Consider the following 13,167-nt stretch of genomic DNA (forward strand, 5'->3'; position numbering starts at 1 on the left):
TTGATGAAGTGGCTGTGGCTTAATACCCAGATATGTGACACACTATCTCAAGGATTACACCTAAAAATTAATTTCTGTGCCTCTGTTTAGGGGCAGGGACTTCATGGGTGGACAAAAGCCTTTGCCTGTAGAATTTCTCTGGTTACCCCAGACTTACACTTCCAGAAAGGTTTCTGTCTGAGAAAGGGCTCCTGAGCTTTTCCATGCTTAATAGCACACTGCCTCTCAGTTATAAATTCAGTGTGGAAAGTCTGAGCTTCAGAAACAATCGCTTCAGAGTCACCTCTGATCAGTAGGCCATCAATACAAGGAGTACTTTCAATATCTGAGTTAGGTTTAAGACACCTGTTTAAATCCCACCCTAACAGATGATGACAAATGTTAGAGAACTGACATATCTTGGAGGCAAGACTGTAAGGGTAAATCACTGGCTGCCAAGTGAGAGCAAACTGCTGTTGATGTCAAAAATGTATTGGGGTGGAAAACAATGCCCTGGTAAGATCAATAAAAGGATACCGGTCGGGGTGACTTTAGAAAGATCTTCCTATAGAGGAACAATGTCAGACACATTAACACAAGTTCATGTAGTTTGCTGTGATCCTCACTTAACATCTGAACTCCACCTGCTTTTCTGATAACCCAACTGAGAGATAAAGGGGAAAAGGCTGGAGGTGGGGACAGACTGCCAGTTACTCCAGTCTCTTAGCTGTGGTTTCACTGGTGGTCCTGGACCTGGTACTATTTCCTGTTTACAGTTTTGGTGGGACAAGAGAGCTGTACATGTTTCCATTTTTAGCAGCCAATATACTACCCTTTTGAGTAAGTCCTTTCTCCAAGGGACAATTACTTAACTTCAATAATACTATCATGGTTCGTAGTATTATATCAATGTTTATTTCCTGATTTTGATATGTGTACTGTGGTTTTGTACGGTGTTAATATTAGGGAAGCTGGATGAAGGGTAAAGAGAACCCTGTACTATTTTTGCAACATTTTTGTAAGTCTAAAATTATTTCAAAGTAAAAAGTTTTTTAAAAAAGAACAACTCAGGGAGTGATGAAACCACCCTGGAGGACACCTTTGGTCCTCTGTCTCCAACTTGTAGGCTTAGTAAAACAAAAAAACGATCTGTCCACCTCAGATCCTTCCTCCTCCATAAGCATGGTCTTTCTTATTTGATTAAGGTTTCCAGGAATTTGCATTATCGCTGGTTCTGTATCTAAAATCCCCCGAAATTCTTGAATATTTCTCTTGTCCAAAGCATCTGGACTCAGGCATATGGTTTCTCTAGAGGAATCTGATGTTATAACAGGTCTAGAGATAAAGCGCGTTGGGGTCACATGTCTCTCCTTTGAGGGGCCTCACCCTTAGTCTTTAGGAGAGGCTCCCTCCATTCAGAGAGATTAGGTGAAATGGAAGGCATAGTGTTCCCAACAGCCACTTGCTGTCTGGGTACAAAAACAGCTTCATCCTTAACCTGGTGAGCCCTCTCTTGCTCAGTTCCCAGAACTTTGAACTATAGAAATTATCAAGTTGAGTGCTTGCCAAGAGTTTAGCCCTAGCTGCAGCTGTCACTGGGGAGTTTGAGAGATCAACCTCTACAGGTGCTATGCTACATCAATTCCTTTTGTAATTTCATTAAATGACCAGTGAGCAATGACCAGATAGTTTGACCAAGCAACTATTATATGAACAGAATGAAACAGTGGCTCACAAAAATACCTTCTTATTTGCCGATTTTCTGGCTATTCACCACCAACACCATCCGTGCCCTGCAATAGCTCTGCCTCTAACCATTTGGAAAAGTAGGATGTAAATCTTTGGGAAAATAGGAATGCCAGTTGCTTTGCATTTTAGTGAAAAGCAGACCATTTGGTCAGCTGGGCAGCCTGCCTCAGGCTGATTTAAATGGATCTTTCTGATCTTTCCTGATTCCTTCTATTATAAATCTCCGTGACTGTAGTTCTCCAACATCTCATAATTGAGGTCATAGTAATCTCCATAATCTCATCAAACACAGAAACAGATCATCTAACTCTTAAAATGTCATATTTAGAGGAGAATCCTCACAGTGAGACCCTCTCTTTCCCAATTCAGCCCCATCCATTTGAATGTCCTTCTTTTATCCTATGGTCCTAGTAGCCAATATAAGATAGATTTTCCAGAAGTCTGGTTGTATATCATAATGAGAATTGGATTTCCTAGTGAGTCATTAGGGCTGTTCTCAAGAGTGTGTCTTTTAATTGGCCCTTGGCAGCCTTCCTCTTCTTCCTCTAGGAATACTGGGTAAGTTTGAGGTGGTTTATGGAGAAGGACTAAAGAAATTTGCCCTTCCACATCCTGAGGAGAAGAGAAGTCAGAGAATCTTGTTTGGAGGAAGGCCAGCTGAATGCTGCCTGCCTGCTGTGGTTTCTTTCTTGAAAACCCAGGAAAACCAGCCAGGAGACAGTGCCCTCATCCCCTCATCTTCCCATCCCAAGCTTTAAACTCTAAATCTTCTCCCCAAATAGACCTTCCTCTCACTATATCACAGCTTTGTAATCTTCCAGCTCCTCTCTTCCAAAGCTGATTTGTAAAGATTTGTGTCTGTGAATTTGCCTTGGGAATATTTGCATCATTCCTTAAATGTAGATAAGGCATATTTGCAGATAAAGCCATTAAGAATTTACTATTTAAAGCCCTAGGCAGGAAACATAGTGTGTGGCAGTACTTACTGGGATCCTGTGCCTGTTTTCACAGTCAATATTGTTTTCTCTGTTTATTTTCTGTTAAGGCCACTGGCATCTTTCCAGTGTTGTCAGTCTCTGGTGGGAAGAGCAGACCATTTTGACCACTGGTGGTGTAAGAATTTTAATCATTGTGTCCCATGTAATGGGCAAAGTGCATATCCCTTTGGATTTTGGAGGATGTTTCCAAAGCACACCACATTTAAAATTTTTCCTGATCACCAAATACAAAATGAGGATCGGAAGAGGGAAACCATCAATTATCCCAAACTAGTCCAACACACGGCTATCATACCTTGAAGAGGGTAAGCCTCACAGTTTTAAATGATAGTCTAACAGAATTTTGAGTTCACTCACAATCTTATATTGCCAGTCAACTTCCCAGAATGTTTTAGGGAAAACTTCCTTTTCCCAGCCAGGCTTCAAAAGTAACTTAAACTGGGGCCGTCCCCGTGATTAGCGGTTAAGTGCGCGCTCTCCGCTACTGGCGGCCCGGGTTCAGATCCCGGGCGCGCACCGACGCACTGCTTGTCTGGCCATGCTGAGGCGGCATCCCGCATACAGCAAGTAGAGGGCTGTGCAACTATGACATACAACTATCTGCTGGGGCTTTGGGGAGAAAAAGGGGAAAAATGAGGAGGACGGCAATAGATGTTAGCTCAGAGCCAGTCTTCCTCAGCAAAAAGAGGAGGATTGGCATGGATGTTAGCTCAGGGCTGATCTTCCTTACAAAAAAATACAAAAACCAAAAGTAACTTAAATTGATTGTTTTTATAAATCATGAATGGAAGATACTAAACACTAAGAATCAACATACTTCAGACAGATTTTTTAGCAAAGGCTTACACCTCTACCCTCCCTTCTTTTTCTTATCATAACTCAAGGTACCATCTTACACAGTAACTATAACAATTACATTTTTCCACTGATTTCTCAGTTCTCAGTCTTTCTCTCTAAGAGTTGGATTGTTTCAAAAGTCCAGGCAGAAATTCAAAATCACCTCCACCCTCATTTTAGGAGAGGTAAACAAAGAGATTTGTCTAACACAAGTAGCAAGTGCACAAATTCTCAGGATGCAACTAGAAGACAAAAAAGGACATCTCGGGCTCTGATCTATTCCTGTCAGGGTGTGTCGTCATGTGGGAATAGCATGGCACAAGCCTTGATGTTCCATGCTCTCCTTATAACCAGGTGACAAGGAAACGCATGTGGCTGCTGTTGTCATTTTCTCATCCAGCCCTGACCCTACCCCCATCAATGAAGAAGTTATGTACAGTCGGCCTTCCATACCCATGGATGTGGAAGTTGTGGATATGGAGGGTGACTAAGGGACTTGAGTATCCTCGGATTTTGGTATCCTCGGGGTGAGGGTTGGGGTGGGATGAGGATGGGGGCGTGGGGGTCCTGGAACCAATCTCCAGAAGATAACAATGGACAATTGCATTTCCTTCCTTGTTTTCATTAGTTAACCTAGAAATGTAAACATGCATACTTAATATACCAAAGTCTCAAGTTGACTGCTACCTTTACTTTCTTTCTAAACAATATCAGACCCTCAGAACACTTTAAATCCGATCACCTTCCCTCCTGACTGATACGCTTTTGTTTTCATGTATGTTAGGTCTATCCTGTCTTGTTTAACCCCACCAGACCTTATCATTACTTTTTTATATAGTGAATGATTTTTTAAATTTACTCATATATTTACTATATCTGCTAGACATTCTTGCTTCCTTCTTGAATTTTATATTTTCCATTTGCAATCACTTTAAAGCAGGGCTATTCAAACTCTAATGTACACATGGATCACTTGGAGATGTTGTTAAATGCAGATTCCAAATTTGTAGATCTGCGGTGTGACTTTAGCTTCTGCATGTCCAACAAGCTCCCAGGTGATGCTGATGCTGCTGGTCCAAGGACCACATTGTAAAGAGCTAAATAGAGTTTTCTAGAGTGAGAATCTGTTGATAGCAGACTCTCTAAGTTTCATAAAAAATATCTTTGTTTGAGATTGCTGGGAAGGTGGTGGTGTAGGAGGACTCTGAACTCACCTCCTCCCATAGACACAACAAATTTACAGCTACCCTTAGAGCAATTACTCCTGAGAGAGAACCAGCAACTGGATAAAAAGAACCACCACAAAAAGGGACAGTGCTGACTGAAGTGGAAGAGGCAGAAATACCTTTCTGGAGAGAAAAAAAGTCACAATCCCACTGTGGCACTTCACAGCTGGGAGCAATCTTAAGATACAAAGCTTTCCCTGGAGGAGTGGAGGATCTGAGCAGGAGAGCTCTGCCACAATAAGCAGCTATTGAACTCAGCACAACCAAGATGAGTCTCATAATATCTGGCTTTGCTGACTATTAACAACAATAGGGAATACCCCAAAAAAGCTATCAGATATAAGAGAAAGAAAAGCCTCCTCTTAAAGGGCCTACACACAAATCACCCATTTCAGAAAGCAACACAAAGTCACCAGAAACAAAGGTACATAATCCTTTGGTGAAAAGAGACTCATTTGATATGCTCTGGGCACATCTCAGGGAGGCAGGAGGTGGCTGGGACCACCTCCCCAGGGACTGAGACATTGGTGTCAGCCATTACTGTGACCTTGTACAGGCGTGCTGACACAGATGCTGGCAGATGCCGTTGGAGTTCTTCCCCTGGCCTGTTAGCACAGGGGTTTGCCCTGCCAACTAGGGCACCAGTTTAATCTAGCTCAGCCAGGGCAGGCAGCCCTCCCTAGACATGGACACCACCCACCGGCAAGCCTTTGGGCAGCCTGTGGGCCTGCATAGGTAGGATGTGTGGGACCTCTGCAGTGGGGTGAGTGGGCCCACCTTTGCAGAGCCGGGCAGGCATGAGAGGTCGGCCTGTATTTGCAGAGTGTATGGGGCCTCTACAGCAGGACGAGTGGGTCTGCTTCAGTGGAGCAGGGCGTGCACATGGGGTATGACTGTGGGGATGGGGTGTGTAGGCCTGTGGGCTGTGGGGCTTGTCAGCTGCAGCTGACTTGTGCTTCTCAAATAGCCATATAGGGGATCTGCCTCACCTTCAAATGCCTGAAGCTATAGTGTGCTGTCATGCCTGGGGCCAGCCCCACCCAGCTGCAGTACTGAGAGAGCTGACAATAGCTTTGCAGGCTGGAGGCATACAGCAATTGTGAGCCCCTGAGCCTAGCAACTAGCCACACTGGGGGCCTACTCACTTAACAGAAAAACTGCAACAGGAATGTGCTATTAGACCTTGCAGCCAACTGTGCTGGGGCTCCCCCCACTGAATAAAGTGACTGAAGGGACTGTAGCAGCCACACAGAGCTGAACCTTACAACCAGCCACCCAAGGGGACAGCCTAGCTGTCCCATGAATGTATAGTAAGAGCAGCTCTGCCACAACAGAAGGACACACATAGCCCATATAAGGGACACGCCTGGGACATTTGGAACTGGTGATGAGAGGGAAGCACATTGCTGGGACTCATAAGGCATCTTTTACATAAGGTCACCTCTCCAACATCAAGAGATGTAGCTGATCTACCTAAAAGATAGATATAAGCACAGAAAAAGAGGTAAAACAAGGAGACAAAGGAATATGTTATAAATAAAGGAACAGGACAAATCCTCAGAAAAAGAACTAAATGAAACAGAGATAAACATTCTACCTGATAAAGAGTACAATCTAATAGTCATAAGGATGCTCACTGATCTCAGGAGGAGAATAGATGAATACAGTGAGAATTTCAACAAAGAATTGGAAAATATAAAAAAGAACCCATCAGAACTGAAGAATACAATAGTGGAAAAGAAAACTTCACTAAAGGGAATGAACAGCAGAGTGGATGATACAGGAGAACAGATCAGTGAGCTGGATGAAAGATTAGAGGAAATCATCCAAGCTGAACAGGAAAAAGAATTAACAAGAACAAGGACAGTCTAAGGGACCTCTGGGATAACACTCAGAGGTGTTAACTAACATCTGTATTATAGTCGTCCCAGAAGGAGAAGGGAGAGACAAAGGGGCAGAGAATCTATTCAAAGAAATAATAGCTGAGGGGTTGGCCTGGTAGCACAGCAGTTGAGTGTGCTCGCTCCATTCCAGCAGCCCGGGGTTTGCAGGTTCAGATCCTGGGTGTGCACCAATGCACCACTTGTCAAGCCATGCTGTGGCAGCGTCCCATAGAAAGCAGAGGAGGATGGGCACAGATGTTAGCCCAGGGCCAATCTTCCTCAGCAAAAAGGAGGAGGATTGGCATTGGATGTTAGCTCAGGGCTGATCTGCCTCACAAAAAAGAAATAATAGCTGAAAATTTTCCTAACCTAAGAAAGGAAACAGACATCCAGGTAAAGGAAGCATAGAGAGCACCAAACAAGATGAACCCAAAGAGGCCCACATCAAGACACATTATAATGAAAATGTCAAGAACTAAAGACAAAGAGAGAATCCTAAAAGCTGCAAGAGAAAGGCAACAAGTTACATACAAAGGAAATACCATAAGGCTATCAGCTGACTTCTCAGTAGAAACCTTACAGGCTAGAAGGGAGTGGCATGATATATTTAAAGCACTGAAAGGAAAAAACCTACAGCCAAGAATACTCTACCTGGCAAGGTTAACATTCAGAATGGATGGAGAGATAAAGAGTTTTCCAGACAAGCAAAATCTAAAGGAGTTTATCACCAAGTAACCAGCCTTACAAGAAATGCTAAAGGGACTTATTTAAGTGTAAAAGACAAGTTCACAAATAGGAATAAGAAAATTATCAAAAAATAAAATAAAATCACTGGTAAAGGCAAATATACAGTAAAGGTAGCAGATCAACCACCTGTGAAGCTAATATGAAGGTCAAAAGGCAAAAGTAATAAAATTATCTATTTCCAAGCTAAGAGGTTAATGGATACACAAACACAAAAAAAGAGGTTAGATATGATATCAAAAACATAAAATGAGGGAGGAAGGGAGTAAAAGAGTAGAGCTTTTGGGGCTGGCCCTGTGGCGTAGCGGTTAAGTGCATGCGCTCCGCTGCTGGCGGCCTGGGTTCAGATCCCGGGTGCGCACGGATGCACTGCTTGTCAGGCCATGCTGTGGCGGCATCCCACATAAAGTGGAGGAAGATTGGCACAGATGTTAGCTCAGGGCCAGTCTTCCTCAGCAAAAAGAGGAGGATTGGCATGGATGTTAGCTCAGGGCTGATCTTCCTCACACACAAAAAAAAAAGAGTAGAGCTTTTAGCAAGGGGTGAAACTTAAGAGACCATCAACTTAATATAGATAGCTATTTACGTAGGGTATTATATACAAACTTCATGGTAATCACAAACGAGAAACCTATAATAAATACACAAAATATTGAGAGAAAGGAACCCAACATTATACTAAGGAAGCCAGCAAACCACAAGGGAAGTGAATAAGAGAAGAAGAAAAGAATAGAGAAGGACTACTATAATAGCCAGAGAAAAAGTAACAAAATGGTAATAAGTACATTCTTATCAATAGCTACCTTAAATGTCAATGGACTAAATTCTCCAATCAGAAGACATAGAGTGGCTGATTGGATTAAAAAAAACAAGACCCATTTATGTCCTGCATATGAGAGACACACTTCAGACCCAAAGACACTCAGAAACTCAAAGTGAAGGGATAGAAAAAGACATTCCATGCAAATGGCAGTGAAAAGAAAGCTGGGGTAGCAACATTTATATCAGACAAAATAGATATTAAAACAAAAACTGTAACAGGAGACAAAGAAGGGCACTACATAATGATAAAGGGAACAGATTCACAAGAGGATATATCACTTGTAAATATCTATGCACCCAACATAGGAGAACCTAAATATATAATGCAATTATTAACAGACATAAAAGGAGAAATAGTAACACAATAATAGTAAGGGACTTTGACACTCCACTTACATCATGGATAGATCTTCCAAACAGAAGACCAATAAGGAAACATTGGCCTTAAATGACACACTAGAACAGATGGACCTAGTAGATATATACAGAACATTCCATCCAACAACTGCAGAATACACATTCTTTTCAAATGCACATGGAACACTCTCCAGGATAGATCACATATTAGGCCCCAAAACAAGTCTCAATAAATATAAGAAGATTGAAATAATACCAAGTATCTTTTCTGACTACAATATGAAACTAGAAATCAGCTACAGGAAGAAAACTGGAAAAGCCACAAATATGTGGAGATTCAACAAAATGCTAATAAACAATGATTGGGTCAATGGAGAAATCAAAGGAGAAATCAAAAAATACCTGGAGACAAATGAAAATGAAAATACAACATGCCAAAATTTATGGCATACAGCAAAAGCAGTTCTTTTTTTTTTTTTTTTTTAATTTTTTGTTTATTGCAGTAACATTGGTTTATAACATTGTAAAAATTTCAGGTGTACATCATTGTACTTCTATTTCTGCATAGATTACATCATGTTCACCACCAAAATACTAATTACAACCCATCACCACACACATGTACCCAATTATCCCTTTCACCCTCCTCCCTCCCCCCTTCCCCTCTGGTAACCACCAATCCAATCGTGTTCATTGCAGCCTTATTCACGATAGCCAAGACTTGGAAGCAACCTAAGTGCCCATCAAGGGACGAATGGATAAAAAAGCTGTGGTATATATACACAATGGAATACTACTCAGCCATAAGAAACGATGAAATCCAGCCATTTGTGACAACATGGATGGACATTGAGGGCATGATGCAAAGTGAAATAAGTCAGAGGGAGAAGGTCAAATACCGTATGATTTCCTTCATTAAGTAGTAGATAATAACAACAATAAACAAAGCAGTTCTAAGAGGGAAGTCTATAGCAATGCAGGTGTACCTCAACAAATAAGAAAAATCTCAAATAAATAATCTAACACTGCACCTAAAGGAATTGGAAAGAAAGAACAAACCAAGCCCAAAATCAGTCAGAGGAAGGAAATAATGAAAATCAGAGTGGAAATAAATGAAATAGAGACTAAAAAAACAATAGAAACAATCAATGAAACCAAGAGCTTGTTCTTCGAAAAGATAAACAAAATTGACAAACCGTTAGCTAGACTCACCAAGAAAAAAAGAGAGAAGGCTCAAATAAAATCAGAAATGAAACAGGAGAAATTAAAAGGGACACTTCAGAAATACAAAAGATTATAAGAGAATACTATGAAAAGCTATCTGCCAACAAACTGGAAGAAATAGAGAAATTTGGATAAAATCCAAAACTGAATGAAGAAGAAGTAGAGAATTTGAATAGACCAGTCACCAGAGAGGAGAGTGAAACAGTAATCAAAATCAAAAACCTCTCCAAAAATAAGTCCAGGAACAGATGTCTTCCTTGGTGAATTCTACCAAACATTCAAAGAAGACTTAATACCTATCTTTCTCAAACTCTTCCGAAAAATTGAAGAGGAGGGGAAGCTTCCTAACTCATTCTATGAGGCCAACATTACCCTGATACCAAAACCAGACAAGGACAACACAAAGAAAGAAAATTACAGGCCAATATCACTGATGAACAGTGATGCAAAAATACTCAACAAAATAGTAGCAAGTTGAATACAGCAATATGTTAAAAAGATCATACACCATGAACGAGTGGGATTTATTCCAGGGATGCAGGGATGGTTCAACATCCGCACCAACGTGATACACCACATTAACAAAATGAAGAGTAAAAATCACATGATCATCTCAATAGATGCAGAGAAAGCATTTGACAAGATACAGTATTCATTTATGATTAAAACTCTGAATAAAATGGGTACAGCAGGACAGGACCTCAACATAATAAAGGCCAACATCACACTTAACAGTGAAAAACCAAAAGCCATCCCTCTGAGACCAGGAACAAGACAGGGGTGCCTACTCTCACCATTCCTATTCAACATAGTACTGGAGGCTTTGGCCAGAGCAATTAGGCAAGAAAAAGAAGTAAAAGGTATCCAAATTGGAAAGAAGAAGTGAAAGTCTCGCTGTTTGTGGATGACTTGATTCTATATAGAGAAAACCCTAGAGAATCCATCAGAAAACTATTAGAAATAATCAACAATTACAGCGAAGTTGCAGGGTAAAAAATCAACTTACAAAAATCGGTTGCATTTCCATACACTAATAACAAACTAACAGAAAGAGAAGTCAAGAATACAATACCATTGACAATTGCAACAAAAAGAATAAAATATTTAGGAATAAATTTAAACAAAGAGGTGAAAGACCTGTACACTGAAAACTATAAAACATTGTTGAAAGAAATTAAAGAAGACACAAAGAAATGGAAAGATATTCCATGCTCTTAAATTGGAAGAATTAACATAGTTAAAATGTTCATACTTCCTAAAGCAGTCTACAGATTCAATGCAATCCCCATCAAAGTTCCAATGACATTTCTCACTGAACTAGAACAAAGAATCCTAAAATATATATGGAACAACAAAAGACCCCAAATAGCCAATGGAACCCTGAGAAAAAAGGACAAAGCTGGAGGTATCACAGTCCCTGATTTCAAAATATACTACAAAGCTACAGTAATCAAAACAGCATAGTCCTGGCACAAAAACAGACACACAGATCAATGGAACAGAATTGAGAGCCCAGAAATAAACCCACACATCTATGGCCAGCTAATTTTCGACAAGAGAGCCAAGAACACACAATGGAGAAAGGAAAGTTGCCTCAATAAATGGTGTTGGAAAAACTGGGCAGCCACATCCAAAAGAATGAGAGTAGACCATTATCTTACACTATACACAAAAATTAACTCGAAATGGATTAAAGACTTGAATGTGAGACCTAAAGCCATAAAACTTTTAGAAGAAACTGTAAGCAGTACGCTCTGTGACATTGGTCTTAGCAGCCTATTTTCAAGCACCATGTCTGACCAGGCGAGGGAGACAAAAGAAAAAACAAACAAATGGGACTACATCAAACTAAAAAGCTTCTGCACAGCAAAGGAAACCATCAACAAAATGACAAGACCAAGTAACAATTAGGAGAAGATATTTTCAAACCATCCATCTGATAAGGGCTTAATATCCAACATATATTGAGAACTCATACATCTCAACAACAAAAAAATAAACAACACAGTTAAAAAATGGGCAAAAGACCTGAACAGACATTTTTCCAAAGAAGATATACAGATGGGCAATAGGCACATGAAAAGATGTTCAACATCACTAATTGTTAGGGAAATGCAAATCAAAACTACAATGAGATATCATCTCACATCCATCAGAATTGTTATAATTACCAAGACAAAAAATAACAAGTGTTGGAGAGGATATGTAGACAAGGCAACTCTCATATACTGCTGGTGAGAATGCAAACTAGTGTAGCCACTATGGAAAATAGTATAGAGATTCCTCAAAAAATTAATAATAGAACTGCCATATGACCCAGCTATTCCACTGCTGGGTATTTATTGAAAGAACATGAAAACACGGATGCATAAAGATATATCTATGATCGTTGAAGCATTATTCACAATAGCCAAGACTTGGAAACAACCTAAGTGCCCATCAAGGGACTAATGGATAAAGAAGATGTGGTATATATTCACAGTAGAATACTACTCAGCCATAAAAAAGATGAAATCTTGCCATTTGCCACAACATGGATGGACCTTGAGGGTATTATGCTAAGTGAAATAAGTCAGATGCCATATGATCTCACTCATAAATAGAAGAAAAAAACAACAACAAACAAGCACAAAGACACAGAGATTAGATTGGTGGTTACCTGAAGGGAAAGGGGGAGGGAGGAGGGTGAAAAGGGTAACTGGGTACATGTGTATGGTGATGGATGGTAATTAGTCTTTGGGTGGTGAACATGGTGTAGTCTACACAGAAATCAAAATATAATCATGTACACCTGAAATTTATATAATGTTATAAACCAGTGTTACGTCAATAAAAAAAATCTTTGTTTTGTCCTTATTATTTTCTGGGTATAGAATTCAAGGTTCACACTACTATGTCTCAGGTATCATTCTGCTTTCCTTGTTTCTTTGCTGCTTTGATAAGTCAACTTTCAGTCTAATTGTCACCCTTTGAAGGTAATCTATATATATATATTTTTTTTTTTTTCATTATCTGCCTCTAAGTCTCTGACATTGGTTTTATTTAATCTCATTCTTTCTGGGTCTAGATGTGGATTTCTTTTTTTCACCTGGCTTGGGATGTATTGGACTTTTCAAAACTGAGGATTGGTGTCCTCATTGTTCCTTTAAATACCACCTCAACCCTATTTCTTTCTCCTCTTTTTCTGGAACTCTACATCCAATTGGACTTAAGTTAGATCTTCTCACACTATCTTCTATATCATTAAGTGAATTAAAACATATAGAGCATTTATAACAGTGTCTATTTTTAACTGTTCTTTAATAATTTCAATATCTTCAATATTCTGTGCTATATTTATGTGGTTTC

This window comes from Ceratotherium simum, chromosome 24, assembly GCF_057802395.1.
Source record: "Ceratotherium simum simum isolate JZ-2026a chromosome 24, ASM5780239v1, whole genome shotgun sequence".
NCBI lineage: Eukaryota > Metazoa > Chordata > Mammalia > Perissodactyla > Rhinocerotidae > Ceratotherium > Ceratotherium simum.